The sequence below is a fragment of the Triplophysa dalaica genome, chromosome 24 (genome assembly GCF_015846415.1).
Source record: "Triplophysa dalaica isolate WHDGS20190420 chromosome 24, ASM1584641v1, whole genome shotgun sequence".
NCBI classification, from domain to species: Eukaryota; Metazoa; Chordata; class Actinopteri; order Cypriniformes; family Nemacheilidae; genus Triplophysa; species Triplophysa dalaica.
In genome coordinates, this window is record NC_079565.1 from 16,014,992 (window position 1) to 16,027,251 (window position 12,260).

Below are 12,260 nucleotides of genomic sequence, written 5' to 3' on the forward strand. Positions count from 1 at the left end.
TGAAGGAAAAGGTTGCCCGCCGAAATAAGCGCTATGAGGGTAGAATCAATGATCAGGGTTTTGGAGAGGGTGAGTTGGTCTACCTCAGGAGCCACCATCGGGGACGAAGTAAAATTCAGGATGCCTATGATTCGTGTCTGTATAAGGTTGTGCGTGGGCCAGGGGAGCAGGGTGTGGTGTACTCTGTTGCTCCGGTGTCTCCGGCAGGGCCAGTGAAGCAGGTCCATCGGATGGAAATGCGTAAGGCATGTATTGATTTTGGTCCAAGTAATGATGGTACTGCATCTGAGGATGAGGATAATCAGAGTATTGCTGCTTCTACGGATTCCGATAGCGATTCTTCTTTAGGGGTAGTCTTGCAAGGTGACTGTGACATGCCACCAGTTGAGTCAGCGGAGGATTGTGCCTTGGAGCCCCCCCCTGTGGTTGAAACTACTCTACCCATAGGACTACGGCGCTCCAGTAGGAGTACCGCGGGTCAGCATTCCAACCCTTATAGGTTACCTGTGACTGCAAGTGTTGGGGAAGAATTGTAACCATGGAACTATGTATGTTTTTAATTTTATTGGTTAGGATATAGGGGTATCGGCGGGTCGCCGATAAAAGTCTCGGGGAGAGAATGTAGCCGGTGAGCTAGCTCCTTTTTTGTGTAGGGCGTGGCCGAGTACATGGTTGGGGGTTTATAAGCGGGCAATGGAGAGGACGCCAAAATATGAAGTGCGGTCCGTTTGTCTGGATCGCAAGTGCGTGGGTGTGCTCTAGTTGTCGTTTGTGCCCTGATCAGGTAGGCTAAGTAAATGTTGTTTTCATGGTCACACAGCCCTGTGTTAAGTCACGAATCTTTTTAAATGTAGATACGTGCGTCACAATCTCATAGACCAACGGTAATGCTGGGTGGTTTGAGGAAATCGGGTCAGTGGTGATGGCAGTATTGCAGGTAATTGAAACTGTTTTTATATAGGGTTGAAAGGCTTTTAAAGGTAACATGATTAAAATAAATAGTTGTATTGTTATTTGAATAATAAAGTGTATTTCTGTGTTTTTTTGTAGTAGATGTAGTTGTTTGCTGTTCCTCCTGTTTTTGTTTTTGGTTCAGTTTTCCCTTCGCTGGTCTGTCCCTGTACGTGGGTGGAGTACGTTTCCAATCTAGCTGAGGGCTACGATTGTGGTGTATTGGACTTACCAGCGAGGTGGTTTCTTTTTTTTCTTTGTTTGTTTGTTTATGTCCCTTCCCAGTCTTGCATTGTCTGGCCATTAGGACATGCTCCAGACAACATTGGCACCTACCGCACGTGGACTACTCTCTTGTGTGTGGTTTGGTGTGGTGTTGCTTTTGGCATGTTTTATGTTTGTTTTTGTTTGAATTGTATTTTGAGTTTGGGGACTTGGCATATGAGTTACTTTGGGTCTGGAGTGGTCCTGTGTTTAGGCTGCCATTGTACCTGGGTCTGGCCAAAGATAAATTATACCTGTTGAGAGAGGGAAGGAAAACAGTTGTTACATGTTTTTGTCTTCGATGGAAGAATTTATCTGCTATTCTCATAAACTCTGTAAAAAAATAAATTCTTATTTTTTAGAAAACCTTGTCCCCTTGTGTATACTTTAAAGCCCAAGGGTTTTCTACCCATGCAAGAACGAGGCGAGGGGTAACACTTTTTAAGAAAATAATCTTAGTAGTCCATAAAATAATACCTTACAAAAATATATAGCACACAGCTAAGTAATGACAGAATTGTTACTGTACAGGAAAAGAGCTTTTTGCGATTTCCTTCATTATCTGAATTACATTCATTTACCTGAGGGTGAGGAGGATGATGATGAGGAAGACGTTTGGATCCACATTGCGCATGACTTACCAACTTCAAATATCAATTAATAATATACTAACGATCTAAGAAAGTAGTTTTAAGTACAAACAATAAATATAACTACGGAGCCGTTGAAGGCAGATTGGCCGAAAAAAACAGAACACTTTCTCGTGCGCACGAGAAACCTTTTGCGTGCTCACTAGTTAGTGTGTGCCTGTTATGCATAAAAAGGCCTTTAGATGGCATCAGTTTAAATGAAATGGGAAGAATCCCGGTGGCCTTGTTCATGTCTGTATAATATAAATAAGAGTGATCGTGGCATTCGTTGACGAATCGGTTATTTCATACGCTCGTATAGTGTTTGTCCATTGTCCTACAGACCGGCAGGCAGCGTTTGAACAACACGCAGCAGGGTGGATCCACCTGCGCGCATAAAATGACAAGCTTGCATTACGATGTGTTAAATACATGAAGCTTCAATAAGCTTTATATTGACGATATAGATTATATTATATGTTTTATCCATGCCATTTCCGTGTTGTGCGAATTAAATTAAAACAAATTGCGCACAAGAAAGTGTTCTGTTTTTTTTCCGCCAATGTCCCTTCAACGGCTCCGTAGATAACGTCTCGGGTTACTTGGCTGTAACCCTGTTCCCTGAAAAAGCGGGAATGAGATGCTGCGTTTCAAACGCTATGGGAGAACAGTCTTTGTTCGACCGGTTGTGAGTGTGTCAAACACAGCAAAAATTATTTTGGCTTTAAATAACCTCGGCAGGTGACGTAGCTAATTACACCCGCACCTGCCGGTTATAAATAAGTGTGAATGCCGACAAGTCATCAGGTCCCAACTTTGTCTGAAAGGACGTCCGGGCACGCCTACAGTGCGGCATTGAGGTGCAGCATCTCGTTCCCGCTTTTTCAGGGAACAGGGTTACAGCCAAGTAACCCGAGACATTCCCTATCAAAAGCTACACTCGATGCTGCGTTTCATACGCTATGGGAACGAGAATACCAACGCCGCCAACGGAAGTGTCTGGACCCCCCAAGGTTGTGTGACGTGTGTGCACAATCCGAGAGGAGGCTTCAGATACGACTCTGGGATGTAGACTCCAGGACACGTGAGCCGGGAGTGGCATGGACATTCAGATTATAAAATCTAACAAATGTGTGCGGAGTGGACCAGCCCGCCGCATCATACACTTTCTGCAAGGGGACACCTCTTGCTAAGGCCATAGAAGATGAAACCCCCCTTGTGGAATGAGCTCTGACTCCTGGAGGTGAAGCTTGACCGCGCGCCTCATAGGATAGAGCAATAGCATCCCTCACCCCATGTGATATTGTTTGCTTGGTTGCAGCCGCCCCTTTCTTGCGGCCCCCATAGCATATAAAAAGTTGCTCTGATTTACGGCTAGTGCAGAGGACGTAAGTCTGAAGAGCACGTACTGGACACAGTAGATGTAATCGTTCCTGCTCCGACGTCGTGAACAGCGGAGGGCAAGAGGCCTCAAGAATAACCGGATGCACGGTGGAGAACAGAACTTTAGCAAATAACTCTGGTGAGGATGCAGAATAGCTTTGACCATCCCGGGGGCAAAATTTAAACAGGACGGCGAGGTCGAGAGCGCCTGCAAATCTCCGATTCTCTTAAGAGAGGTGATTGCCATTAGAAAAACCATTTTAAAGGTCAGAAGCCTGACAGGCGCTGACTCCATAGGTTCGAAGTTGGCGCTAACTAGACCCTCGAGCACTGTCGCTAAATCCCATGGAGGGACTGTCCAGTCGCCTCGCTTCACAAATAAAGCGGGTGACTAAATGGTGTTTCCCACAGAAACCCCCTCAATCAGGGTGTGGCAGGCCAAAATTGCGCCCACATAAACCTTGAGTCTGTCCCTGAGGACAGTTTATCTTGCAGAAACTCCAACACTGAAATGATGGCAGTAATTGGGTCTTCATGGTGTGTCAAGCACCATTTGTCAACATCGCTCCGTGTTAGGGCGTAGCTCCTTCTAGTGGAGGGAGGCCTAGCACTTAGAATTGTCTCTACTACATCAGGCGGAAGCTCGACATCTCCCAGCTGGTGCCCTTCAGGGGCCAGGCATGTAGGGTCCAGAGCTCAGGATGGGGATCAAACACTGTCCCCTTCGCCTGAGACAATACGTCTCTCATGACTGGGATCGCCCATGGCGAGTCGTCAAGGAGGGATAATATACGGTGGCCGGAAAGTGCAAAACAACATTACGAAGTTTGAAACACTTTTATGAAGCTCGAGACAAATTTACATTTTGGAAAACATTTTTACCTATCATAAAACACAATTACATGGGAAAACCACTTTTACCAAGGACGAAACAAATTTACATTTTAGAAAACAAATTAACAAGACACAAAACACTTTTACCATTCCCGAAACAAATTTACAATGACAGATTCTTCACGGAAAGGGAATGTACCACACACCGGAAGTGACGCGGTAAAAGGTGTTGTTGTTGGTGAGCGCGGTAAATTCGTGTTGTGGTTGTGGAGTAAATGGTGTAAATAAAGTTTATGGTGACCGAACATGGACTGCGGCCGAGGGATGATTTGCCCGTTTTGTGGCAAACACATGAGCAGCTTAACGCGGTTTTGCTTTACGTGTGGTCGGTGTTTGGAGTTTCTAAAGGACGCGGACCAGACGGAAACACAGGGAACGTCTCGACAGCCGGACAGTGCTAAGCAAAGTAAGTTGTTACTTTTTATTTTTCAGTGAAGCAAAACGCTAGCTATCTGAGGCCATTTGAATAATGCTAATAATGATTTTTTGAGCAGCTAATAACTTTCTGTTTTGAAACGGAACTCTGTCCATTTCAGCAGAACAGCCATGACCATCATACAAACAGTTCATGGAGTACAGAAACTCGAAGTCAAAAGAACGGCAGTCTTTTAACTATGGGCCAAAAGGAAGATTTAAGCCTAAAGAAAGAAAACACGTCCAGGCAAGTTGTACTGACCGTCCTATACTATTTTACAATGCTCTATATGTATTTGCGTGTATGTGTATATTTATTTTACCTATGTATACCTTAATTATATATCTTTGTTATTTTACTAGATAAATGTAGGATTGATGGCACCACATGAAACTGATGGAACCGATTTAAAACCTCTAAGAGGGAAAACACTGCCGTTATTTACAGACCCGGAGGTAGCAGCACCTGATCTACTGAAACAAGCTGTACAGAAAATGAGAACATTTAACAAGGACATGCACGAAGGACCTTACATCCTTTTGTATCCAGACTGCCCAGAGGTGGTCCATGTGCCTGGATCAGAAAGGACATTCAAATTGGCAGAATATAAAAAGGAAATAGGAAAGGCATATTCCAGGATCACTTTTTACATTTGCCTAGAAAAACACTATACAAGAGGTTAGTGGATCTCATGATTCAATATTTTTACAAATTTTGATACTCTGCTGGAGGATAGATAATGTTTGTTTGATTTATTTTTTTCAGTGGATGATACCTCAGACTCTGATTCTGAAATTGTCATCACAACAAGGAGCACAGCTGAATTCAACCGAGCTGACACTTTGGTACATCAGTTATTTCTATTTTTTATATTTATGTATGTTTGTATTTATTTATTAGATGTACATTGGATTTTATGCATAAAATCTTTGTCCTGGTCAATAATTTAGTTGAAAAAGGTTTGTTTTGATTGTTTTGCAGTATTATACAGTACTGCAACTATTATACAGTAACACAGAAAACCATTCAGCATTGATAATGCTGTATGTGGTAATGGAACAATAATGGAAGCTGTTAAAAATTGTTGATAATTTTATCTGTTTCCTCTCAGGTGTTTGAACCACAAAATCGAAGTACTCCCAAACTAAAACTGGAATATGAAAGGTAGGTGTTGCACACTTGTACACAAAGGAACTTTCAGGCGTGCATGGCTTGAAATTATTTCTTTACTTGAAATAATAATAATAACTCATATCTTATTGGGCTACAGGGCTTTCACTACCAGGTAAAGGGCAATTTAACATTTTTTTCCATTTAACTCACAAAATTGTGATAAAACTACTAGCAGATATTTCACTACTTATTCACATAAACATTATACATTTATATTGCTTTTTTGGAGATGTTTTACCAATTTTGTTCACCTGAAAACACAGCAAGACCGCACATAAGCTCAATGTTGCTACATGCTATCGGCTGTTTCTGTAACTGACTGAGGTGCCCCCTCGCTCCTTACCTAAAGGACCCACAGCTGCTTGTGTGAGCTTTACTTAATTCACCTGCAAGAGCTTATTGGTGGGTCCTAAAACATAACATAAGCTCTTGCAGGTGAATAAACACAAATGACAAATTAACCAAACCATTAAAAAAAACATTTGAGAATGAAGTGGGGGGATGTAATGAGAGACAATGTTTTTTTTTCTAGTGGTAATCAACAAATAGGAATCTTGGCTGTATCTTGGTGTATACATAATGTTTACATGATTTGACTGTAGGCCTGAAGGACACCTGCTGGTTTTAAGATGTCTAAAACCCCAACTCTAGCCCAGAACACCTTGGCCACTAGAAAAGACCCATTGTCTCATTTCATCCGTTTGACTCGCTGACGAAGGCTAGATGCCAAATTGCATGAGAGTACTTTTAAATAATCTATCTTTAAGTTGTTGATGTGATCAGAGAATTCGCTCTGATGAACTTGAAACAGAAAATACCATATGTGTAATGTGATTTATAGCATTTTTTTATAAATCTTTCTGTTCCCTCTACTACTACCTTTTACTCAAAACTACAATATAGCCTTTATCATGGAGCTAATCATTTTTATGTTTTATCATGTTTCAGAGATGCACCAGGACATTAATTTACAATTCAGCCAGGACAGGTAATAAGGCAGACTGGCACCAAGACATTTCTTGCTTTCAGTGTTGTTGTTTCAGACATTTTAATCTTTTTTTCAGATAGTAATATCTGATGATGAGGATCTGGATCCACCTGAAAAAAATCCAGAAAAAAAATCTTGCTACAGGTAAATATAAAAAAATCATAATGACTGACATAGTTTAAATTCATTTAACTGATTACATGGGGAGGACATTATGGTTTGTAAGATGTTTTAACATGGAAATGATAATTTCCCAACAGGAAATACACAGACCTGTATTCACCAAATGTTGAGCAAGAGGACGAAGAGCCGGTTGCTGTCAATGTGAAGAATTTCCAACAGACAGCAATGTAATATGACAGCTTTTGACTAGCACTCCTGTTTTTTCACTATACAATAGTTCTGATATATCTGGAATATCCACAAATTAAGTAACTTTTTCTCATTACAGGGAGGAGACGGACATTACATTACCTGACATCGTAGCAAACCTGTCACTTCCTATTGATCATAAAAGATCTGCCGATTCAACATCTCAAGGGCTAATGTTTGGGTTGGGGCAGTCAGAGGTTTCAAGCGTACAACATATTCTGAAACCTGTGACATGCTGGTAAAATTTACTGATGATACTGGTGTTCTGGAAGAGGGAATTGACACTGGTGGTCCAAGACGAGAGTTTTTAACTCTACTAATGAAACATCTAAAAGACCGGCCCATTTTTGACGGACCACAAGGACATCGATTCTTGGTCTACAATGCAAATGGTATGCATATGGGTTAGATGTGTACTATAGGATACTAATGGTTGGTTAATGATCATTGACCATATATATCACATGACAAATGCTTGTATTTTACAGTATATATTGCATTGTTTGTTTTAATTTTGCAATATGAATTCTGTCACAGCTGTTAGGGAGGATGAATACTGCCTGGCAGGAAAGATGATTGCTGTGTCAGTTGTGCATGGAGGTCCAGGACCCCATTTCCTGTCGAAAGATCTTGTACATTATCTTGCAGGCCAGCCTTCATTCAAAGCACCAATTAATTTGATAACCGATGAAGAAATAGGGAAAGCTTTGCAAGAGGTGAGAATAGTATAAGGCTATGGTACGGTAGGGCAGAGTTTTACATAGTTCCTGCAGTGTTTTGAGACAGTTTACTTCCTATATCCAGTACAGAATTTGTTTCATTAATTTATTAGTTTTTTATGGTGTAAGATTACACTATGCTATGTATGTATCTCATTAAAAAAATAGGCAAAGAGATACAGTGCTTACAGTTATTGACTGTGGTGTTTATGCCCCTTTTCATGTGTTTTAGATTGAGAATGCTGCTGCATTGGATGCTTTGCACGAATGTATGATGAGACACAGCACAATGTTACAGACAGCAGGTTGTCTGAGACATGTGGCTACTGTGGAAGAAAAGAGAGAAATTGTTTCAGACTACCTCAAATGGTATATTATTGACCGCAACTCATCTGTAATTGACAGGTAAGATGATATTTGTAGTGATGGGATTATCTTCTTTTTTATGTATTTATATAAGAATTTTTAGTTTGAAATACCTTAGGGTCCCCATCTTTGGTTTATGCAAGCATGTACAGTACAGACCAAAAGTTTGGAAACGTTACTATTTTTGAAAGAAGTTTCTTCTGCTCACCAAGCCTGCATTAATTTGATCAAAAATACAGAAAAAAATGTAATATTGTGATATATTGTTACAATTTAAAATAATTGTTTTTAAATTTATTATACTTTAAATTATCATTTATTTCTGTGATGCAAAGCTGAATTTTTATGATCATTATCACATGATCCTTTAGAAATCATTCTAATATGATAATTCATTATCAAAGTTGGAAACAGTTCTGCTGCTTAATATTTTTTTCAGAACATGTGATACTTTTTTTAGGATACTTTGATGAATAAAAAGTAAAAAAAACAAAAGAAGAAGCTATGTTTTTAAAATATAAATATTTTGTAAAAAACAATATATATATTTGGGATAAGTAATTTTTTTTCCTTCCTTTTTTTTAAATAAAATCAATACTTTTATTCAGCAAGGATGTGCAGAACTGTTTCCAACACTCATAATAAATCAGAATATTAGAATGATTTCTAAATGATCATGTGATAGACTGGATGTTACATGTGACACTGAAGGCTGGAGTAATGATGCTGAAAATGATGCTTTACATCACAGGAATAAATTATTTTTTTAAAGTATATTCAAATAGAAAACTATTATTTTAAGTTGTAATAATATTTCACAATATTACAGTTTTTTCTGTATTTTTGATCAAATAAATGCAGGCTTGATGAGCAGAAGAGACTTCTTTCAAAAACATTAAAAATAGTAATGTTTCTAAACTTTTGGTCTTTACTCTATATCCGTTACTAATTTGTCACTGTGACAAAATTTGTAATTTAGCGTATTTCATCCATGTGATGTTGCTTCATTCAGTGCCTTGTCAAACTACAGTGCCTTCATTAAGTCTACACACCTTATAGATTCAATTTAAAATCGATATTCATCTTTTTCCTCATCAATCTACACACAATACATCATAATGACAAGGCAAAAACAGAAATTAGATCTCAGGTTTTTCCTCCTGACTAACTCCTCCATAGAGTTCAAGAGGAAAATCAGTCCAGTTACCCCTTAAAGTGATCCATCCGCCTCTACTGCACATCTGGCAGCAGAGTGATGGTTTGAGGCTCACTTGATCCATCAAACCCTTGATAACTTGCTGCTGTTTATCCAACCACCTGCTTCATACTGTGCCAGTGTCATTTACATCTGAATCTATTCCTGCCCTGATTGGTGTGGTGGGAATTACTAGAATTGTTGGGTCTTTGTATATTATAGAGTGTGGTCTAGACCTACTCTATCTGTAAAGTGTCTTGAGATGACTCGTTATGATTTGATAATATAAATAAAATTGAATTGAATTAAAGGGTTATATAGATTATTATATCTTATAAAAGCAGATATAATATATAATATAAAATCAGATATAATAGTGTGCTGTTGTTGATGGGTGCGTATAGCCTGAAGCTTCATACACGAGGAATCCAGGCTGGAATTATTCCAAAGGTGGTTCAACAGCATACTGAGAAAAGGGTTCATTAACTTATGTGAATGTGATATTTCATTTTTTTTATTAATTTGGCTACAATTTCTAAAAAACTGTTTTAGCTTTGTCATTGATGTATTGTGCGTATACTGATGAGGAAAAATATTAATATTACTATTTTAAATTGAATCTATAACACAACAAAGTTTTGAAAAAGTGCATGGGGCATGTAGACTTTGTAAGTGCTCAAGCCACTCAGCCGTCTGTGTCATTCCCGTCTTCTGGTTCTGTGTGTAATATTTAGTTTGTAACAATTAACTTAATTAATGTGCAATGTGAAAATAGGGTTTTTTAAATCAGTTTTCAACACAACAATTCCCCCCGCCATTTGTTAAGGTGTATAGTAATTAGTGGTGGGCATAGATTCATTTTTTTAATCTAGATTAATTCCAAGATTAATCTAGATTAATTCCAAGATTAATCTAGATTAATCCCAAGATTAATCTAGATTAATCCCAAAATTAATCTAGATTAATTCCAAGATTAATCTAGATTAATTCCAAGATTAATCTAGATTAATTCCAAGATTAATCTAGATTAATTCCAAGATTAATCTAGATTAATCTAGATTAAAATGGCTCATTTGAATTCTGCCGAAGGCATTCAGAATATGTGTGCTACCCAAATAATGACTAAAAGTAAGTCTTTGAGAACGGGTTTCTCAAGCCAGGTGGCGCATTAGACCAGGGGCTCATATCCTGTTTCCAAAATGCATCACAAACTGCTTGAGAAAGCTGTTCTACTATGATAATTGGTGATGAAAATTAAATTTTGTTCAATAAGATGAACTTGTGTTTACTTCCGTATTAGCTAAGGGATGATTTGCGTTTAGGTGGTACTTGAGACTGGAAGAGCTCCTACAGTACATTTACATTTAGTCATTTAGCAGACGCTTTTATCCAAAGGGACTTACAAAGAGTGAGGGAGCAACAAGAGATGTGTCATACAGGAGCCATAATACATTAGATCTCAATACAAAGTTACTGGTTTCAACTAAAGCTAGACCACTACCTGTTGAGAGAAAGTGTTTTTTTTAAACCAATTCCGCATTGCACAAGGTGCAAACAACCTTAGTCTTGTCGATGTTTCTATTGGGAAGCTTCTTAAAAATTAATATTCCCTGAAGCAAACCCGGCGGCTTCATAGCTGCATCCATGTTAGCACGACACGTTTGATGCGGTAATTTCACAGTAACCTTATGTTGTGTTCAGAGCAAACGCGAATGGCGTGTCAAGCGCGAGTGATTTATATGTTAATGCAAAGAGCCAATAGACCTACTTGCGGCGCGAATCGCGCGAATGAAGCCCTGGTTATGAGATGATGAGGCGGCTTCTGCTTCCGCGAATGACGCGAATCACGCGAGTTGAAAAATCTCGTTCTCGCCCCGTACAGTGCAGTAAAGCTGGTATACATCAGCGCTAAAATATCAAGGTGAAAGTCATCATAGCTTGCGTAGTATAGACCCAGCTCCCAACCCAACTTTGAGAAAAGATTAACGGCAACATTTTTTTTGGCCCACCACTAATAGTAATTGTAGAGAAAAGAATATTTAATAGTTTTCTTTAAATATAAATTCAATTGCCACTACACAGCAGTGAAACAATGTTTGTGTTCACTCTGTAGATTCAGGGAGGGTCTTTCAACCCTGGAGTTTTTGACTGCACTACAGCAACACCCTACTTTGCTGGCCCCTGCCCTGTACCTGCGTGAAGTTGGCCCCCCTCCCGACATAAAACATTTGCAAAATAGCCTTAATCGTTTGTGCTCCGTTTGTGCTGGTTTGTGCCGTAAAAAAAAACATTTGTGCTGCTTTAATTGTTTTAATATTAGACATTGAATTATAGGCGATGACGTCATCAGCCCACCGACATGCTCCGAAATCATCCAAAATAGCCTAAATCGTTTGTGCTCCGTTTGTGCCGATAAAAATATCCTTTTTTCGACTATTGTAACTATACAGTTGAGGTAACTTTATCAAGGTAACACCAAAACGCCCCGCCAAATCACATTTGTTATCTATCAACTCTGCGTTTTCAAGTTTAGAAGGACACAGCAGATTACAGAATGTGTGGAAACGCAAACGCCAAGGTAAGTGTTTTTACTTAGTACTTTATATTGTTGTGTGAAAAGCCGTCGTAAAATTAATGTATGTGAAAGTACACGCACTAAAAAGACGCGCATGTCAATCATTAGAGAGGCGCGAGGTGAGGCACATGTTTAGTAAACGTGAGCAATAACAAATGAATGTGTGTGTAGTGTTCGTCTTTGAATGATAGTGAGTACCCGTTTCTTCAAAGATATTTATTAATTTAATCAGCTATAGACACCATTTTATAAATTAATGTCATGTTTCCATTGTTATGGGGCGTTAAGACCTAAACTCGCTGGGTTAAGATAGTGCACTCGGCGCATTCACCTCAG

General features: G+C 39.1%; 1 long non-coding RNA gene across 1 annotated transcript; it reads left to right on the top strand.

Annotated features, from left to right (window-relative positions):
* Positions 1 to 5,308: 5,308 nt before the first annotated feature.
* LOC130413734 (uncharacterized) lies at positions 5,309 to 6,684 on the top strand. The gene is made up of 3 exons (XR_008905529.1): positions 5,309 to 5,381; positions 5,648 to 5,700; positions 6,658 to 6,684. It is a non-coding gene; the product is annotated as an uncharacterized LOC130413734 (long non-coding RNA).
* Positions 6,685 to 12,260: the final 5,576 nt, after the last annotated feature.